The 20,524-nt window shown below is 44.4% G+C and overlaps 1 protein-coding gene across 3 annotated transcripts in view; it reads left to right on the top strand.

Annotated features, from left to right (window-relative positions):
• CAMTA1 (calmodulin binding transcription activator 1) overlaps positions 1 to 20,524 on the top strand; it is an 899,418-nt gene that overhangs the window by 847,806 nt on the left and 31,088 nt on the right. The gene's annotated exons all lie outside the window — the stretch shown is intronic.

A 20,524-nucleotide genomic window follows, 5' to 3' on the forward strand; every position in this document is an offset into this window, starting at 1 on the left:
TAGCAGGCCAATGGAGTGAATGAACGTTTTATTAATCCGTGAGTAGAACACGGCGGGGAAAGTTGGTTGAGTTCAGAGACTAAAGGTTTGGAAGAACTTCCTGAGAGCTTTGCTTCTTTGCAGAGCAGGGACTGGAGAGGCGCATTGACCCTTGCTTCCACCAGCCAGGCTCCGCGTGGCCTTCTTGCATTTATAAGATCTCTCCTGCTTTGGTTTCCTAGGTATGGCCCAATGTCGGGGCCCGTCCTGATGGTGGTCAAACGTTAGAGACCATTTTTCAATCTTCGTCGATTTCTGCAGGCATCAAATTTCCGAAAATATAGTACTCTTGGAAATAATCTTCCTAATCAATTACTTCACCAGGGCATGATGGCAGTCTTAAAGCCTGTTCTGGATTTTGTCCACCATTGCTTGGTATGATTTCTACTGGTTAGTCTGAAATATATTGATATAATTGGCAAAGCAGATACGGTAAACATGAGAAGTGCTCTCAGATAATTATGAAGTGCCTCGTGTATTTGTTTGTTTGAACGCATTATATTTTTCCCATCAGTGAGGCCAAAACGTGAAATTTAAAAATTGTGATCCCCCAAAGTTGTGTCACATACGGTAAAATGGCTGGCTGTATGTAAAGGAGACCTCTTCTCTCTCTGTCTAAAGGAATTGTTTGGAGAGTTTCCCTACAGAATCTGTCATATAGAGAAACTGTTGCTTGGGAACCTGATAAAAAGAAATATGTTAAGCAGTAGCACTTTCCATGGTGTTTGTTCATAGAAATATATTTATTATTTTAAGACCAAAATTAGACGATAGCAAATAAGCTTATGTTTCTCTTTTTCTTAGTGTTAGATTTCGGGAATAATAATGTTTAATGTTCTAGAAAATAGCATTTACTTACAGGGTATGCATTTCCCAAATAAATTCCAATTGGTGAAAACAGCAGAGGACTGCCTGGAATTCCTAAGGGACCTGGACCCAGGCATTCTAATTAATTGTATTCCAAATAACCTAAATGGAAACATAGCATTTAATGCAGTAGTTAATAACAACATTGTATCCTTTAAGGATTCTTATTAACTCTTCCGCTTTTTTTTTTTAATATCTCTTCCGCTTTTGTGATAGACATGCAGAGACACATTATTATTTTCTTTGGTTTTCTGTGGAGGACTCTGCTGGGACTTCCTGCCTGTAACAGCAGCTGGCCTTGCTGCAGGACGTGCATGTTGGGCTGTCCTAGAAAACATGGGTAACAGGTGGCGCAGAAAATTTTTTACTTCACACGAGAAAGATGGTGAAGTTAAAGAATCAGTTGACCTTGAAAGTTTCCCGCATGAAAGGTATGAGACTCTGTACCGATGGCTACAATTCAGATGCTCAGCTCAAGATCCCTCACCTTCTGGCACTGCCAGAAATGTCCATTTTGGTAACCTAGAATTTCCTTTGGGAACCATCATAATTTTTCTGATGTTTTCGATCCCTGCCACTGTGAACTTACGACGTTGCAGAACTTACTTGTAGGCTGCCTTTTAAAAATGTTTAAGGAAAATTTTATTTTTACATTTTGTTTTTACAGTTATTTAAAGCTCAACTTTAGGTTTCACCCAGAAGGTGCAGTAAAGACCATTTTGTTAAACGTGGCACCATTCTTTAGCCGGTGCAGTGGTTTCGGGAAGTCCTTTATTCTTCCTTAGCAGTGTTCACTTCCCCATGCCTTTCCCAATTGTTTTAGTGTGCCTGCTGTATCTTCTCCCATTTAAAGGGCTTTGCTCTGTCTGACTTAACATGGGTTAATATTGGTATCCCATCGATCTTTTCGAAAGAAGACACCACCTGCGTGGTGCCAGGTCTTCATTGTTAAACATCAACCATGGCATCTTGTCACACTATATAAGCAGAATATTTGGGAGTTTATTTCAGTTATATATTCCTTTGCCAAAAAGCTTTTGGCATCCACACGTGACATAGTTTATTCGCGTACACCGAACCTTTTTTTTTTTTTAAAGGAGGTTTAAGGGAGCTTAAAGAGATACATATTAAGCGGTGAGAATAGGTGAAATAAAGAGGGAGTAGGCAAAAGGAAAGTGAGTGTTCAGGAAGGTGAAATGGGGACGAATGAAGTTAGTAAACGACCTTCATTCCATAGAGACTTGCACACTTGCTACAGGCAGGCCGTGAACTGCCTTCTAGGCTCTCTGTCAGTTGTAGAAGTGACACAGGCTTAATTCTGTCTTTATTACACCTCACACACCATGCGTTTTCTTATATTCCATGGAAATTCTGACAGCCATCCATGAAGTTTGGGTGATGGTGGGAGAAGTCTAGACACGGTGCACTGAATTACCTTAAAGACTGCATGTTAACATTGGTCACGTTGAACACTGAGGAGGCACCTAGGAACCTGCTGGGTGACCCCTCACCTGAGGACATTGGAGCTCATGATCATGAAGGTCATCAGTGATGGTCTTAACCCTTCCTGAGTGGATTGTCCTGAAGTCAAAAGACCGACTTTTCTTTGTCATAAGAGCCTCCAAATATATTAAATTACCGTTTATCAAGTACCAAAATTGACCAGTTAGTCTATGTTTTTTCACCTTTCTTCTTCTCACCTCCACCACCCTCCAAATCTGATCCCACTCTGTTAGTCCGCCTTCCCCCGTCCACCAGCAGCTACTCAGCGTGTATTGCGTTCCCACTCTCCATTTAAAATTCTTCCTCATTCTCTGAGCCTAACTCACGCCTGATCTCATTAATGAGTCCTTTCCCCTCATCTCCCAGATTAGATGAGCAGCTCTTTGCGGTGCAGGGTGACACTGAAGCTGTATCTTCCCCAACTACCCCTAGTGTAATGGAACCTGGGAGGTGGAGTTTCATAAATACTGTTAGTTAACCAAAAAATTATATGCATGGTGTTACTCCTTGGTTAGAGTGAGAAGAACGTAACAAGAAAGTTCTAAAACACACCCGACTCTGATCCCATCTCGTGCATTCAGTTCAGTCCTCCCTGTTGGTAATTTAGACACAAACTCCACAGGATCTCCCATTCAGGTCCATTCAAGGTCTGTAGTGGATTTGGGTTTCCATTTAAGTGGTCTCGAAGTGGCCCTAAAAGTCTTGGCCTGTGTCCGTGTAAAATAGCAGGGTCTTAGTCGCCTTTCGGGATTTCTTAAGATTGGCCAGAAGCTTGCTGTCTAGGAATGTGTATAGGTAACAACTGTTTGCTTGAATATAATATGGTAGGATGAGTGCTAGGTTTTTGTTTTAGCTCTGTCTCTAAGTAAATGAGAAATCGTAGGTAAATCACCTTACAGCCCTGGATCAGTGCCTTAGCTGTTCTCTAAGCCTATTAGTAGTGGTTCAGGAAATTAGTGGTCAACATCACCAGTTATTAAAATCAGAATGCACTGCTCATAGTATGGGTAAGTATCAGTTTGGGAAGTTTTTGTTTCAGGGGAGTGTGTGTGTGCACGTGCGCGCACGCGTGTATGTGTGTGTGTACTGGGTTCTGTTTCTTTCTGTGGGCCACAGTCAAAACCTATCGAAAGTCCCTGGACCAGATAATTCATAATTCTCTTTAAATCGCAGTGTTCTGTAATGATTCTCTTGTGTGGGATGTATCTGTTGTTATGATAAGTCAATTTGGTAGTAACTTAAGGCGTGAATGAGTTAGGATACTTCTGAAGGTATTTAATTCAATAACAGAAGATCGCTAGCTAGGCAGGAGCTCAGTATACCTCTCTCTGTTTTTCTGATTTATTTGGGTAATCAGAATGTTTCAAATGAGCATGGCAGCTTATTTCTGCCAAAATTTATCCCATGTTTTATAGAGAGCTTCGAATGATTCTTATGTACTACCACTAAGGTCTGTTTAATGATATTGATGTGTGTGTGTGTGTGTGTGTGTCTGTGGAAGCAGAATTTAACCAGGATTTATTTAGTAAAAGGGTCCACATTTCAGTTGATGGATTCACCTTAGGCTCTTCCTTTAGCTTTAGGTGACAGAACTCCAACTCAAACTGGCTTCTGTAAAAAAGAGAATTTATTGACTCTCATGAAGTCCAGTTTTGGTGTTGTCTTCAAGTATAGCTGGTTCCAGGTGCTCAAGTGATGTCATTAGAAACCTGTCTCTCCCTCTCTTGGCTCTCCTCTCCTCTCTGTTGATTTTATTCTCGGGCAGGGGTTCCTGAAGCAGTAGCAAGATGACCCTCTCAAAGCTCCAGGCTTATATTTTGTCAGTTTAGCAAATATCTCCCGGAAGACACTTCTTTCCCAGTAGTTCCAGGAAATGTTCTGTCCTTACTGGCCCAGCTTGACTCATGTGTCCAATCACTTGAATAAGGAGGGCTAGTACTCTCATTAGCAAGACCTGGCTCACCCACCCCTGGAGACAAGAACTGTGGTGAGAAGCACCTGAACTGAGCATAGGGCGTCTCCCAAATGAGAAGCACGGTGCCATGGCCAGGGACCGGGAAAGGGATGCTGGGCAGGTGTACTGTGCTAATCTTCACCCTTAACTATCATATTCCCAAAGAAAGCACCCTTCGTTCTGAAACCGCAGAAGCTCATAACAAGGCTCATTCCATGCTTTCATTTTCACGGTCCCATTTTAAATGAAGACACACCAGAATTGTTACCTTTCAGTAGACCTTTAAATGGGTGCTGACTAACAATCCCTAGGACCATTTTCAGAAAATATGATTCAAGTCCTTAATATTTCACTCTGTGGTTTGGAATAATCAACAAAGAATTTCTTTAAATACCCTTTTGTCTTTTCTAGTGAAAGAAACCATTCATTCCATTCTAGCCAGGATCAATGCCCCTGGCATTTGTGTGTGTGTGAAAGATGTTTTATCTAATAACATAAAAAATAGGAAGGGCCCAGCCTAAAGCTGATGATGTTCTAAAGGCTTATAAATCAGTTGAATAATATTTCCCAGGTAAACAGTGCAACAAATGGTGGGTAGGTCCCCAGGCTAGACGGAGAACAAAAACCTTTTGAATCCATAATAGATACTCTGAATTTGCAGGAGAAAAAAATTAAAATAATGTGTGTGCATGCATATATCACATATAAACTGTAAAACACTGAACTACCTAATGTACGTGATATATAAATACATAGCCTACACTTACATGTTCCAAAACAAATGAAAAAAAGTGAACTTCACATTTGAATATTGACTATTAAATATGCGGCTTGAATAGAAATAAATATATATGTAAAATAACTTCAGTCAAGGGAAGCTTCTTGGTGAAGATTCTGAATTCACAGGGTAGACCCCAAAATGATTCTCTGAAATTACGAAGTCTCGCTCTCTCACTTTTTAGAGGAATAAACCCAGAGAGAGTAAATAACTTCAGTTTCTTGATAACATAACCCATTATTATTATTATCCATGATAATTACAATCATATTTTTATTCTTGAACAAAGGAGAGAGAGAGTGAGAGAAATCCTTCTTAGTATCTCGAAGAGTTACAACAGTGAAAAGGGAAGGAGAATGTGGGTTAAAGAGGTGGTGTACGTGTCAAAGGTTGTCTGAGTAGGAATTGACTGAACCATAAGCAATAAGAAGGGGAGCCTCCTAAGAAGAAAGAAGGGAGACGGAACAGACGTGGGGTCGCTTTCCCATACTAGTCCCTGGGGGACATTCACCATTAACCTAAATAACCTTACTGGGGTCTGTGGTTGATGAAAGTGGACCAGGAATTTCATAACTCAGAGACTGTCTATATCGTGGTATTTTTTTTTTTTTAGATGTTGGGAGTAGGCGTTTATTAATTTATTTTTGCTGTGTTGGGTCTTCGTTTCTGTGCAAGGGTTTTCTCTAGTTGCAGGAAGGGGGGGCACTCTTTTTTTTTAAATTTTATTTATTTTTGGCTGTGTTGGGTCTTCGTTTCTGTGCGAGGGCTTTCTCTAGTTGCGGCAAGCAGGGGCCACTCTTCATCGCGATGCGCGGGCCTCTCACTCTTGCGGCCTCTCTTGTGGAGCACAGGCTCCAGACGCGCAGGCTCAGTAGTTGTGGCTCACGGGCTTACTTGCTCCGCGGCATGTGGGATCTTCCCAGACCAGGGCTCGAACCTGTGTCCCCTGCATTGGCAGGCGGATTCTTAACCAGTGCGCCACCAGGGAAGCCCGGGGGGCCACTCTTCATCACGGTGCGCGGGCCTCTCACTATTGCGGCCTCTCTTGTTGCGGAGCACAGGCTCTAGACGTGGAGGCTCAGTAGTTGTGGCGCATGGGCCTAGTTGCTCCACGGCATGTAGGATCCTCCCAGACCAGGGCTCAAACCCATGTCCCCTGCATTAGCAGGCAGATTCTCAACCACTGCGCCACCAGGGAAGCCACCAGGGAAGCCCTATCATGGTATTCTTTAGGACTAGTTTCAGTTCCTAAACTCTTCTGTGGGAGTTACTTACAGGACATGCTTATAAGAAGCTCCCCCTACCAAAAAAAAAAAAAAAGGTTCAGATAAGTTTAGGAGACACACCTACCATTAGCTTTCCCCAACAATTTAGAGTGCACGTTAGAATAATAAGGTTCAGAAAAGTCATATGTTAAAGAAATACAAATGTACTTAGTGGTGTTTAACCCAGTGTTTCTAAAACATCTTTAACACAACATTCTGTTTTTATGGTGTGCTGAGATGTTACCTCACGAAATGGTTCTGAGCCTGGAATCCATAGATGTCCCATGGCTCTGAGTCTCCTGAAATTACATGCAAAACTTTGTATGTATGTATTTTTCTGGGAAAGGATTTGTAGCTTTCATCACTGTCTAAGGGCCCATGAACATTAAGGGTAAGAATCGTTGGTATGGGTTCTTTTCTTACAAGGGAAGTCCAAGTCCAGTTTCCCTTAAATATCCTTCATCTGTATGTTTTATGTCAGCCTAGGGGTATCACTCAGCAGGCGTGGGCAGTCACTCCGGGGGTGCCCAGAGATATGGAGGGCTCCACGTTGCAAACAGGGAGCTGACTTGATTGTGTTTAATGTCAAATGGATTTAAAAATTGGCAGCTTCTCTCTTTCCGTCAAGAATTGTGGAAAGAAATGCCCTATACAGGACACTGCCATATCGCTAACTCCAGATGTGTTGATTTCCAAACAAAGAAGAGAACAGGTTATTTTATTGCAGTAAAGCGACTTTTTGAAAGTTAAGGGCCTGCAGAAGAGAAATCCATTGAGAGTTAATGATAAACAGTTAAGAAGCAACTAAATTAGAGAAAGCTTTTCCTTCAAGAAATGTAAAACATTCAACTCACCTACTTTTATTTTTTTATTATTTAAATTTATTTTATTTATTTATTATTTTTGGCCGCGTTGGGTCTTCGTTGCTGTGCGCAGGCTTTCTCTAGTAGCAGCGAGCGGGGACTACTTTGTTGCAGTGCGCGGGCTTCTCATTGTGGTGGCTTCTCGTTGCGGAGCACGGGCTCTAGGCATGCGGGCTTCAGTAGTTGTGGCACATGGGCTCAGTAGTTGTGGTTCGTGGGTTCAGTAGTTGTGGTTCGTGGGTTCAGTAGTTGTGACTCGTGGGCTCTAGAGCACAGGCTCAGTAGTTGTGGTGCACGGGCTTAGTTGCTCCACGGCATGTGGGATCTTCCCGGACCAGGGCTTGAACCCGTGTGCCTGCATTGGCAGGCAGATTCTTAACCACTGCGCCACCAGGGAAGTCCCCCAGTATTGCCTTTACTGCAAGGATGTTGAGGTCCATTGCATCACAGCCTTGCTTATTAATAAGCATCTGTAGGAGACATTTCTTTCAGCTCTTAGTACCTGGAAGAGCCATATTATCCACAGCAACTGACAGTGATCTTGAAACTGACTGCCTCCCTTTTTGCTTTGTTTGCTAAGTTCAGGCAAATTTGGGACTCACAGTTAACCATTTTAGAGGATTTAATATGTCTTTGCTGTATAACGGCTTTACCCGAGCTTTATTTTATTCTCTTCATGAATTGTCGTCTTACTTGTTAATCATGAGTGTTTCTATCAGCCACCTCAAAGAGACGTACCTAGATCCAGGATTGGTTCCAGTTAAGTGAGGGCAGGGAGGGAAATAGAGAGGTTGAGAGGGAATGGATTAGGGCTGGGAAGGGAAATCGGGAAAGAGAGGAAGAGGGGAGAAAAGAGAGGTGAGGCTGCGTTAGGGGTTTGCGAGGGATGCGTCCCAGGGTTAGCGCCCACTGGCATTTGAGTTCGTTATTGACCTTTTGTTCCATCATTTAACTGCTCCCGAACCTTTAGATCAACTACGCTAAGTCACCTACATACAGACCTTCAAGTTGTGAACTTCTAAAGATGCGAACGTGTGTTTGCATGTCCAGTCACGTAAGTTCACGTGTCTGGCATACATTGTCATGTGCATGCATCCTCTACAAGTGGTTGTGCTTTTGTGTACTTTATAGTACTGTATAGAGTACAGCAGTACAGTATCTTTATTTCAAGCCCAGGATGTCCAGAAGCAAGCGTAAGAGCAGCGGTGATGTAGCTGTTAGTGCTAAGAAGCTCCAAGCAGTCACGATGGAAAACAAAAGTGAAAATAATTGAGAGAGTGGAGCAACGCGAAAAGACGGTAGACCTGATGGAAACAGAGGCCCAGAGAAAGGATGAAGAGAGACAAGAGGAAGAAGTAGCTGAAGAACTGAAGAGATTCACGATGCAGGAAATGGCATGGGATTTTCTTTATTTGAGGAGGCGCTGTTAGTGTTTGAGGCACAGGACCTGAACATCGAATGGTACACGAAGGTTGCAGCAGCTGTTCAGAATGCAATCCAGTGCTACTGTGTCATCTATGATGAGAAAAAAAGAGCTACTACCCAGACATCACTGGATTGTTTTTTCAAGACAGTAGATGGAATTGAATCCAACAAGGAACCAAGGAACCAGAACCTGTGCCATCAGCGTCAGGCATGAGTGACATTGCGGCTTGTCCTCCGTGTCCTGTTGCTGACGATCCTTCAGCTCTACCACCTCCCACCTCCTCTCCCTCCTCCAGTCAGTGACTCTTCTTGCCTGTTCACTGGATGCCAGCCCCTGTATGCCAGCTGTTGTACTGAACTACTGTACTTTTCAAGGTACTGTACTGTAAGATTAAAAATGTTTATTTTTTGTGTTTGTTTTTTTATGTCTTATTTGTGTGAAAAGTATTATAAACCTATTACAGTACAGTACTATATAGCTATATAAAATTGGGCGTAACGAACGCGCTCTCGGGATGGACCTCATTCGTACGTCGGAGACTTATTGTACACTGAGTGGGATGATTAAATAAGCCCAATTTGGGGACTTCCATGAGGACAGCAAGATAGGACAGTCCCACAACTGTATGGAATCAAGTTGCATCCCCATTTCGTGACAATCACTCTGTTTTTAGCTTTTTCACCTAATCCACTGGATGTTTCAATAGCGGCCTCACTAATACATTCATTCAGGCCTCACTCATCTGGAAGTTGCAAAAATTGGAAGACGACTGTGGTTTAGGGGTGGAGCCCTAATGGGAAATGTAGTACCAAGTTACAGCCTCCCAAACTCAAAGTGCGGAAGCAAGTAGCCTGCAGACACAGGAGAGCAGCCCTTGATGTGTTTTTACATGGTGTCTGGAGCCAGGACACAACATGATCCTCACAGGGGTCACGACAGTGCTAAAAAGGAGCTTAATGGCGAAAATTTTTCTACAGCTCCGGTGCTTCCCTTGGAGAAATATTTTATTTTGGAATAAAATGGTTAAAGTGGTATAACTTGGATTTTTTAAAAGATTTCTCTCTTTGTCAGAAAGGCCTATGATAAATTGTAAAATAGTATCTTTAGATCATTTTATCTATTTTGACTTACTGTTTAATACATCCAGTATTTTAAAGTAATACAGCTACTTCTTTTAAAATATAAGCATTTCAGTCTGTTGATCTGGAAAGGACTTCTTCGCCTATATTTATTCCAGATCTTTACAGAATCTTATGGCATTGTAAAAAAAAAATACTGTAGTTAACACACTTTTGAGTTCTCTGTAGAATCCAGTGTTTAAAAAAAACACATATTTGTGGAACTTCTTGGACTTAAACTCTCTCACGAAGTAGCAGGACAGTTGGAACATCTGTGCAGATGGCATCCCTACAATTAGCCCTGGCAGAAAAGCATTGCCAGCAGCAGCTCTAAATAATTGATGGAGAGTGAGTTGGAAACAGCAAAAGAAGGAGTGTTTCAACTAGATTCCTGGGCACGTGGTTTTTCAGTAAGATACTGAAAACCACCGGGAACTCAGGGCAAATAACATCTCTTATGATGAGAAGCATTCACTAGAAGCAGTCAGGATTTTTTTTTTTTTTTTTTTTTACGTCTTTGCCCCTCCTTGCAATACATCTTACTCGCAGAGTTTTCTTTTTTATTGCGTTTTCAACTTTTCTCCCCATCGTCTCCGTCCCAACCTTGTAAAGCACGGCTGCTAAGGTGAAAGCATTATCATATACCGATCTCAGTTACTTGTTTGTTTGTTTGTTTTCAGATGCCTGGTCCCCGATCTGTTTGATGGGATTAGGAAAGCATGGCCCCGAGAGAAGGGAAGGAACTGCTTTTAGTAACTTGGCTGGAGAGAAGTCACCTAGAAATGATGAAGGGAAACAAATATTTTGTTCTACGCAATCTCCTTTACCTCCTTCTGCTTGAACTCCACACTTTCTATTTTGAACAGATGAAATCAGCCCCTTGTTCAGTATTTATTGAGGGCTTACTATGTCCCAGGCCTCAGGAAGATGGCAGTGAGCAGAGCAAAGGCAGGCGCTGGCCCCACAGAACTGTCGAGATCTCTCTTCCTTCCCCTTTATTTTCATTAGGCTGAGGTTCTGGGAATGAAGGCTTATTTATGTCTTATTTGTTTTTGCGTCCCTGGTGGCTACCACCACAACTTGAGTTGACCTGTTTGCTGTTCCATCCCCAGGGCCCTGGCGGGTGCCCAGCAGTGGTGTCCCAGCAGGGGTTGTGCAGTCGACATTAGACATTCGCAGAATGAGTCTGTTCTGGCCCTGATTCTCCATCTTTCTTCCCCGAGGACTCGGAGTGGTTTTTTTGGTACAACTGGGCACCCCAGAACAACCTGCCGGCGGTTAATTAATGGATTCTCGCCCCTTGACAATTCCCGTGCGTTTTGTACTGCGTCTTGGCAATTGTAGTTCTTAAAGGCAGGGTTTTCCTTTTCCACTTCCTCCGTGCAAGTCATTTAAAGTTCATCCCCTGCTCACGTCCTTATGTCCAGGTGAGATGGCTGTTCATCTCCAAGTCCTGTTACAGCGCTTTTCCCTCTAGAGACCCCGTTGGTGTCTGGTAACAGGTTTTCCTCCGTCACTTCATCCATTTCTAGAATGTCTCAATCTGCGCTTATAATAATATCTCTCATTTTCACTGGCTACTGAAACTGTTGAGGCAGTGGCCTCCAACTGTGTTGCTTTGGGGGACGTTAGCAAACCTGAAACGTGCTCCTCTTTTGTAGATTAGATGACGGTAGGTATAGAATCTGTGTCAGAGTTCCTGATTTCCTTCGCTCTCACGCTAATTAGCTGCAGTTTTGCTGCCTTGAACTGCAGTTGGTCCGCTACTTGATGGTGAAGTTGGCTGCTGCGTAACTCAGGTGCCCTTACATGCCGGATGCCGTGGCGTGATCCAACTGAGCTCCTTGGGTTCCACTGACCCTTCTTGTCCTCGGAGGAGAGGTTGGACATCTTGGCCCTCGTGCAGCTCCAGCTCTAGCACTGAAAGGTTTCAAAGGAGAAATCCTCGTCGATGGGCTTTGCAGCTCTCTGACAGTTTGTCTCCTCACCGCAGTTCGTCAGCTTAAAGGATTTTTCCTTGTCATGCCTAAGACTCTGAATTCGTGAACAGGGTGAAACACAGACCAAGAAGAAATATGAGTCCCACATCCCTGCCAATGAAGAAAGTCTGAAGAAGAATTGCTGATGTCATTTCTAGTGTTTTGGTCCATAGCGCTGGGGAGTTTTGAAAAAGTGGAGGATGGCAGTTTTTCCTAAGGCTAAATTTAGCCATTGCTTTGGAAAATCAGAGTGGTACAGCTTGTGCCTTATCTCCGGCCGGGCCTCACCCTCTCCTCTGCACTTGGACGTCTTCAGGAGCTCACTGGGGAGAAGCAGGTCTGTGCCCTCCTGCGGCCCCTCGATTCTGGGAAGGAATTAAGCGACTTTGTGTTGCCCGTCTTTCTGAGCTTCCTGCAAAATGCGGGAGGCTTCCAGAGCAGCAGTTACAGTTCTCTACAGAAATAGCCCAAGTCATGCCTCCTTTTGCTTCATCAACCCTTCCTGCCAGCGCAGCCAAGGGCTGGAAATGGAACGAGAGACATGGCCTCTGGTCCCCAGTCCAAATAGCAACAGGAGGGCACATGTGTGCTCAAGCCACAAATAACGCGTTTTAAAATAGCAGATGGTATTTGGTGATCGCGCCTTCATTCATTTACCTGCCAAGGCAAAACTTTCTCTTCTGCTCTGGCAGCAAGGCTGGCGGTGGCCCGGGTCGAGCAGTTGTAATAACAAGCTCCGCTTTGCAGATGTTATCTGTTGGCTGATTTTCAGGCCCTGCAAATCCATGCCCACTTTCTGAGGCTGTTCCAGAAAATGTCTCTTTGGTCTCACACGGTAAAAATGTCATGTTTCTAAAACAGCTTAACCTGTTAAGCACTTTTGTAACTAATTAGATCAAGGTGTGCTGCCAGCCACTGTGTTCCAAATACTCCGTTTCACCAGGGAAAAGTAGGAATACCTAGAAGGTAGGGATCTGTATTTATAATGTGAAGCTGAAAGGAGAAAGGAAAGTGACGTTGCTGTGAAATTCCAGTTTGTGTCTATGAAGAGTCAGATCTTCCTCAGCTTTTCTGCCAGGGTCTTCACCAATACAGTTACATTATTTCCTTACCTGAGCCCCCAGGAAAGGGCAGCCAGCCAGGTAAATGCCTAGAACTTTTTCACGTGCTTTCAAGGCACCTCCATTGGGTTCTGAGCTTTTTTTTTTTTTTTTTTTTTTTTTTTTTGCGGTATGTGGGCCTCTCACTGTTGTGGCCTCTCCCGTTGTGGAGCACAGGCTCCGGACACGCAGGCTCAGTGGCCATGGCTCACGGGCCTAGCCGCTTTGCGGCATGTGGGATCTTCCCGGACCGGGGCACGAACCCATGTCCCCTGCATCGGCAGGCGGACTCTCAGCCACTGCGGCACCAGGGAAGCCCCGGGTTCTGATCATTTTGACTGCTCTTTCTTTCCCAAGGGAGTGAGGGGTAAAACTGGCTAATTGGAGTATAGTCCCTGGGAGCCCACTGTGGAGAGCAGAGTTCACTCAGAGCCCTTGCCCCAGCGTTTGAATGACCTCATCCATAAATTGGCTTCTGAAGAAGCTTAAATTAGAAAATAATATTCCTTTCCACTGACTGGGCACCCATTCTGTATCTGATACCAGGGATACAAGACTTGTAGACCGCTCGCTCTGGTAGAAATGACATGTGTAAGAAAATAACTATACATTCATTTGCTAAGTGCTATCAGGACACAGAGCAAGACATGAAGATTTGCTGGGTAGACTGGAAAGCACGTAGGTCTGGAGTCTAACCTGTGCTCAAACCCCTGCCCTGATGCTTGTGACCTCGGGTAAGTAACACATTTTCGGAGCCTCAGCTTCCTCATCTGTAAAAGAAAGGAAAATCAGAGTTGTTTTCCAGATTAGAAAGAATACATGTGGTATGTCTGGCCTACGTAGATGCTCAGTGGCAGCTACAGATAATAAAAGTGAAGGGATGTTTGAGCCACACTCTGAAGAATAAGAAGGTCGCCACATGGACATGGGGAAAGGTTGGCATCACCCAAGGCGCGAAAACATGTAAGATTCCAGATGGCTTTGGAGAGAAGTGAATATGAGAGGTCCCCTAACGAGTAGCCCGAGGCCGTCAGCAAAAAGCATTCCCTGCCATACCAAACACTTGATGTTTTATTTGTAGGTCACAGAGGAGGCAGTTAAGTGTTTTTTAGCAAGATTATCTGATGTAAAGTCAGAAATGGCTTCATGTTGTATTGCTCAATACAGCCATGAAAATCAAGTCAGTTCCAAGATTTAAAGTGCGTTGTGCAGAATCTAGAGGAGATTATGGTCACGAGGTGCGGCTGAACACCTAAGTCTAGCACTAGCCTGAGTCCAGCTACTCATTGGTTCCTGACACAGACGCGTTCTCTCATCAGATGCCCAAACACGTGGGAGTCTCCAATTTTACAGCAGCAAATCCCAAACCTTCTGAACTTAGAATATGCTGTGGGTGTCTGACTTTATGAAGTATTTTCTGTGTTAAAACTTTGGTACTGCTTAGGAATTTTAGGAGAACGTCCCCAATTAATATTTAGGTCAATATTAGGGGAACGTCCCCAATTAATATTTAGGTCAGTATTAATTGGGGACATTTTTAAAATGAGTCGCTTTGAGGGTTAGGAATCCCTGTCAAAGAGAGATGCAGAGATGACCCGTGACTGCTGCTGTGCTGTGTGACACTTTATGTAGTAGCTCTGAGGAGACACTTGGACAGGGTGAACCCAGCAAGAGAAAAGGGGACCTGAAGCGGGCCAGCAGTTGGCTAGAAATGTTTTTTCATCTTCTTGATCTTTGTAGAACTCAGAGCTATTCTGGGATTAGGAGTGTATTTTTCTTTATGTTTTCTAGTGTTGTTGGAAAACTCTAGGAACTGAAGGATAACAAAGTAGTTGGATATACTACATGCTATATCCTGTACCTGTACTTTTGAGATACAGAAATTAGGCCTAGGCTTCTCTCTTTGTAGTTTAATGTATCAGGAAGATTTCTTTTCAGCATTTATTTTATTGACTTATTATATCCAGGTAACACAGTTACGTCCACCATCATTTTATCTTTGTTTAAAATGCCCCCTAGAAGGGTAGAATGAATACTGAAGTGCTGTGTTAGAGTTGGAGTCATTGAATGAACTCATGTTTATTTTCATATAGATAGAAAAATAATTATAGATATGTGTGCATACATGGGCTGTTATACTTACAACTTTGTCCTAGCACTGTGCACTGAGAGGGCCCAGGAGCAGTGACACTCCAGCAGTAATGAGCACACCTAGCACCCAGATCTTGGTTTCTAAATGCCGTTCTCCAATAAAAGAAACCAGGGCTCCCTAGAGAGACTGCTGATTCTAGGGCTGGGACAGGGAAAGTAAAAGATGAGCCTGGAGCATCCGGTAATGCCAGAATGTAAGGAAGTGCTCGAAAAAGAAGGAAAAAAAGCTGAGGGTATGTCCAAGGGACACAGGAGCCAGCTTGAAAGAGCTCCCAGTGGCCACACTGGAACAATTTGGGCAGTTAATGTAGTATCGAATGATGACCAAAGTGTAAAATAAATATACATGAGTTCATACTAGTACAGAGAAAAGGTTGATCAAGTAAATAAACCACGAAGGACAAATCTTCCTTATAGGAGAACCTCAAATAATATGTGTGGATACTCCTCTATCCACAAGGTGGAACTTAATTCTCTTCCCCTTGCTCGGCTGGACTTAGGGACTTGCTTCCAAAGGATAGAGTATGGAAAGAAAAATAGTAACTTTATCATGGAGCACTCTAGATTTATAGAGCAAATGATCAAGGTCCACATCAGCAATACAGCATCATTTACCCCTGCTTGTGTGTTGGGCAGGACACCTCCACCTCTGTGATCCTCTTGCTAAAAACCCATGACTCCAGTCTAATCATTTGAAAACATATCAGGCCAACTTCAAGGCAGAGACATCTACAAAGTACTTGACCAGTAGTCTTCAAAACTGCACAAATTGTGAAAAATAAGGGAGTGCTGAGAAACTGTCACAGATCAGAGAAGAGAAAGGCGATTTAACAGCTAAATGCAACATGGTATCCTTGGTTGGATGCTGGAACAGAAAAAAATACATTAATTCTAATTCAGTGCTGATGGTGTGGTCTAACTCAAGTCTATAATTTAGTGAATAGTAGTGATATACCAGTGTTAGTTGCTGAGTTTTGACAAATGTACCCTAATTGCGTAAGATGTTCGTATTAGGGGAAACTGGGTGAAGGGTATATGGGAACTCGACCATCTTTGCAACTCATCTGTGAATCTCAATTATTCAAAAAATTTTTTAAATTTATTAATTTTTTTAATGTTCCAGAGGTATGACTGGGTAAAAGGTCCCTGTCCAATAGTAGTTCAGACTTAAGAGACTCTGACCACTTTTAAAAATTCAGTTTATTTCATCTTCACAGGCAGCATAGATAGTGATATTCCCATTTTACAGAGAAAATTGAGGTGCAAAATGGTCCTTATTTTTCCAGAGTCGCACAGTGACAGTATTAAACCTGGAGCCCTTCTCTACTCCAGTGTTCTTTCCTGTGTCATCGCTGCCCAGTCTAGAAATGCTGCTTCTGCTAAAAGGGGTGCAGCTCGAACAGGCTCGGGAAGAGGCTTGGAATGAATCATGAGCCAGACTTGCTGCAAAGCCATCAGCGTCATTTACCTTTTGTCTAGGGTACAGGTAGGTGGGTGCGTGTGTCTTGAACGTAGTGGGAAGGAATTGCTACATGATAGTTGAAAGATCTCATTCCCCGAAACCACGCAAGTAAATAAACTGCTTTAGAGAAAAGCAGGAGACAAAGACAGGCACCTGGGAAGACATCCCACTTAGAAGAAGAAGAAAGTAATAGGTAAGATTTGATGGGGATGAGAGAGTAGTGCCTGGTTAGTTGCAGAGAGCAGTGCAAGGAGGTGGATTTTAAATCGTTTTCGAGTGTCGTCAGGTCTGAATTGGCCGTGTGCTTGAGAAGATGTACAGCCCGATGCTGTTGGCAGAGCCTGTGTGGATGGACCGGGTATGATGTACAGGTGACATTTTGCGTGTCCACGTTGGGTGGGAACCCATGCTTCTGCTCGAGCAGGTGGTCCTGGGGTCCTTTAACAAGCACTGGGGTGGAAAGAGGATTCATTCTTGAGGAAGGAGGCTGGGGTCTTAGAGCAGCAGTTCTTGAAATGGGGTCTCAGACCAGAAGCATCAGCATCACCTGAGAACGTGTTTGAAATGCAACCTCTAGGCTCACCCAAACCTAGCAAAACCAACACCAACACTAACACCAAAACAAGCTGGGCATTGCCCCCACCAGTGTGTTTCAAAAAGCCCACTGGGTGATTCTGACGCCTACTGACACCTGAGAACCACTAGGCTGAGCAGACGCCTCCGCTCGGGTGGCACACTGCCTGCGGAGGGCACGAGCCGGAGTGTAAGCACCCAGACACCACTGCCGCCACAGGGGGCACCCAGACGTATAACCCTGGAGGCTCATGTGCTTCGGGAAGTGGGTGCCCTCAGCTTACTTGCCGTGCAGCCGGGTTTCACGAGGGAGCAGTCCAGTCGCTTCACTCAGACTGTCCTAAGGACAGGGGGGTTGCAACCCCTCAAAGCTGAATCACTGTTGGCTCTGTTTGAAACATCATGGGCAAGACTGCGGCCAAATTCATCAGCCTCCTCAATCTGTACGTTATTTGTCTTCCGCTCCTCCCCGCCTCCACAGTGCATTAATTTAACAACCCAGGTTCATTCAGGCTGCAGAAGTTATTTGTTGGCCAACAAAGGAGCACAGGGATCTCTTCACTAAGCCATCCCCCAGTGCCTGGTACACAGTAGGTGCTCAATAAATATTTGTGCCTGAACAAGTAGATCTTTAAATGTACTTTTTTAATCAGAAAAAGTTTTTTGCTTCTAATTGTTTTACCCTCATCCTATAATTTCACACAGTATACAATTAAGATGAGAGACAGCTCCGAATCTGCCAAGTGTTTTACTGTAATGTTTTAGTTAACAAAACTGTAAAGCCCGAAACAAGCACCAAGTTGTTGCTTTTGACTTGCTAGTCATGGAGAGTTGGAGGCCATCATTTTATCCATCTGAGGAAGCCTTACAGAGGAAAGGAAGTATGATCAGGAAGGCTCCGATTCTTGATTCACAGGGCGGCACAGACCTCACTCTGGGATGCCCGCTCAGTTGTTTCATGTTTTAATCATCACTACCTCCCCCCTTTGGAGTCAAGAGGCTCAGAGATACCGTTCTGCACGATATAATTTTCTTAAGAGGCAAAAAACTGCTTCTGAGTATCTTCGCGAAGTGCTTCTCAGAGCAGCTTAATCACAAGCAAGAGCCGACTGCACAGTCCACTGTGGCGCCGAAGCTGGACACGCAGCCCAGAGGCAGGAGCCAGTGACCCCTGGGGCGGACAAGGCGTCGTGGTGACAGTCTTTTGGCGGGGAGATGCATTGGCAGGGCCTGGCTCTGCGATGTCGGGGAGGGTCGGTCTGCAGTGTCCACGCTTGGCAGGGGATGGGTGGGGGATGGGTGGGGGATGGGTGGGGGTGGGGGGATGAGCCGGGGCTGCCTGCACTGTCACCGCCGCAGCCAGAACAGAGCCACCCCGACGGGCTGAGCACAGCCGGGTGGCAAGCTCTGTGCGCTTCTGCCCCTTGGCATGACATGGCATGTTAATCTTGGCCACTGTGCTCCAGACAAGCGCAAACCGATCTCCGAGAGAAGCGAATCGGATTCTGAACACTCACTTAATAGGTGCAAGATTTGCAGGCTGGCAGAAGAGATCATCAGAACATGGCTAGAGAGGCTTCAGCTGTTTCAGTGGGATGAGTGAGGGTCTCTGGGTGGGTTCAGAGATGAGTGGTTGTCTGGCTAGCAGGATCAGCAGGAAGCAGGGAGGGTTTATAAACGTACCACGAAGGATAACTGCTGCTCCACTTGGGGTCACACTCTTTTTTGAAAGGTAAAATTCTCTGTCCTCAGTTGGCTCCAGATGGAGAAGTCCCACATTCTACAAAATTTCCATTTTCTAATGAGGAGGGCATGGAGTAAGGATTCTAGAATCAACTCTGAAGTCACTTTGTTTTCCGTTAGTGGTCACAGGATGACCACGGCCATGGCCAGTGCACCACAAGCAGATCCATTCAGGGTTACGCCCCCACCCGTGACTGTGCCACTGAGATGCTCAGAGGGTCCTCAGAGTTCGTCACATCTGTCTGCATGAAATTGGAACAGAGAGACGTTACCTTTCACTTTTAAAGAGGAAGGATTTTTTTCCTCTCATGTTGTTCCTGGAAATAGCTTACTAAGAAAATAATACCACAATTCTTGAAAAGCAGTCTACCTCCTCTTGCTTTTGTGGTTTAGAAAAGTGAGATCAGTTTGACATTCGGTATTGAAAACTTCCCCATGAAACAGGTATTTACTATCTTTTTATTTTGAGAAAAAAGTTCTGTTCCCTAGGGTAAGACCTAATCCTTGTGCATCTTCTCTTCCCATAACTTTCCCTTCCTTTTGTCACATGGGGGCTAAGCTCCGGGTCCTGGAGATGGATAAGCTAGGTATCTTTTCATGCCTCAGTGTCCTCATCTGTAAAATGAAGACAGTGACAGGACCGACCTCACACAATGGCCGTGAGGGTAAATGAGTTAACATTTGTAAAGTTATTTACAGTGACTGGCACGGATTCGGTAAGTGTTAGCTCCGTCCACTTTTTAATCTCTCGTAGGATCGACACACTTTACTCACTCGTGTCAGGATTTACAGTCAGGATGGCAAGGAACGCTGATAAAATATTTCTTCTCCAAGGGTCTCCTTTTCATGATTCAGTTGGCTGTATTTTGAAAATAGTGATGCCATTAGCAATTTTGAGGAAGAACTATGTTGTCACAGCTGTTTGATCCATTTCCCAAGACATTTCATTCACATGCCACAAGGTGATGCTGATGGCTGGCACACTTATCTGGGACTTACCCGTGTCCTGAGCATTTTCATCTGTTAGGTCATTAAATTCTCTCAACACCCCTCGGAGGTAAGGACAGTTACTATCCCCATTTAAGAGTTAAGGAGGGCTTCCCTGGTGGCGCAGTGGTTGAGAGTCCGCCTGCCGATGCAGGGGACGCGGGTTCGTGCCCCGGTCCGGGAAGATCCCACTCTGCGGCTGGGCCCGTGAGCCATGGCCGCTGAGCCTGCGCGTCCGGAGCCTGTGCTCCGCAACGGGAGAGGCCACAACAGTGAGAGGCCCGCGTACTGCAAAAAAAAACCCAAAAAACAAAAAAAAAAGAGTTAAGGAAACTGAGACACCGAAGGCTTTGTTCAAAGTCACACAACTATTCTATGGCACAGCCAGTGTTCTTAACTGTGTCCTGATTGGTCCTTACCCCCCTCCAGCTTCATCTTCTGCTCTCCTCTCTGCTGTGGTCCAGCCACATGGCTTCCACTTCCGCTCCTGGAACGTTCTGCCTCAGGGCCTTTGCATTTGCTCTTACCTAACCCAGCTCTAATGTATGTGTGTGTCTGTGGCTAGAGCCTGGATCAGAAAATAAAATATATATATATTTCTTTCCAGTGTGTGGGTAAAAGATACTACTTAAAAAAAAAATCCAAGTATCTACATCTGTGTGGGGTTGTGTGTGTTCTTCTTTCCCATAGTGATTGCTTTCTTCCAGTGATTTAAA

Source organism: Mesoplodon densirostris, chromosome 2, assembly GCF_025265405.1.
Source record: "Mesoplodon densirostris isolate mMesDen1 chromosome 2, mMesDen1 primary haplotype, whole genome shotgun sequence".
Classification (NCBI taxonomy): Eukaryota; Metazoa; Chordata; class Mammalia; order Artiodactyla; family Ziphiidae; genus Mesoplodon; species Mesoplodon densirostris.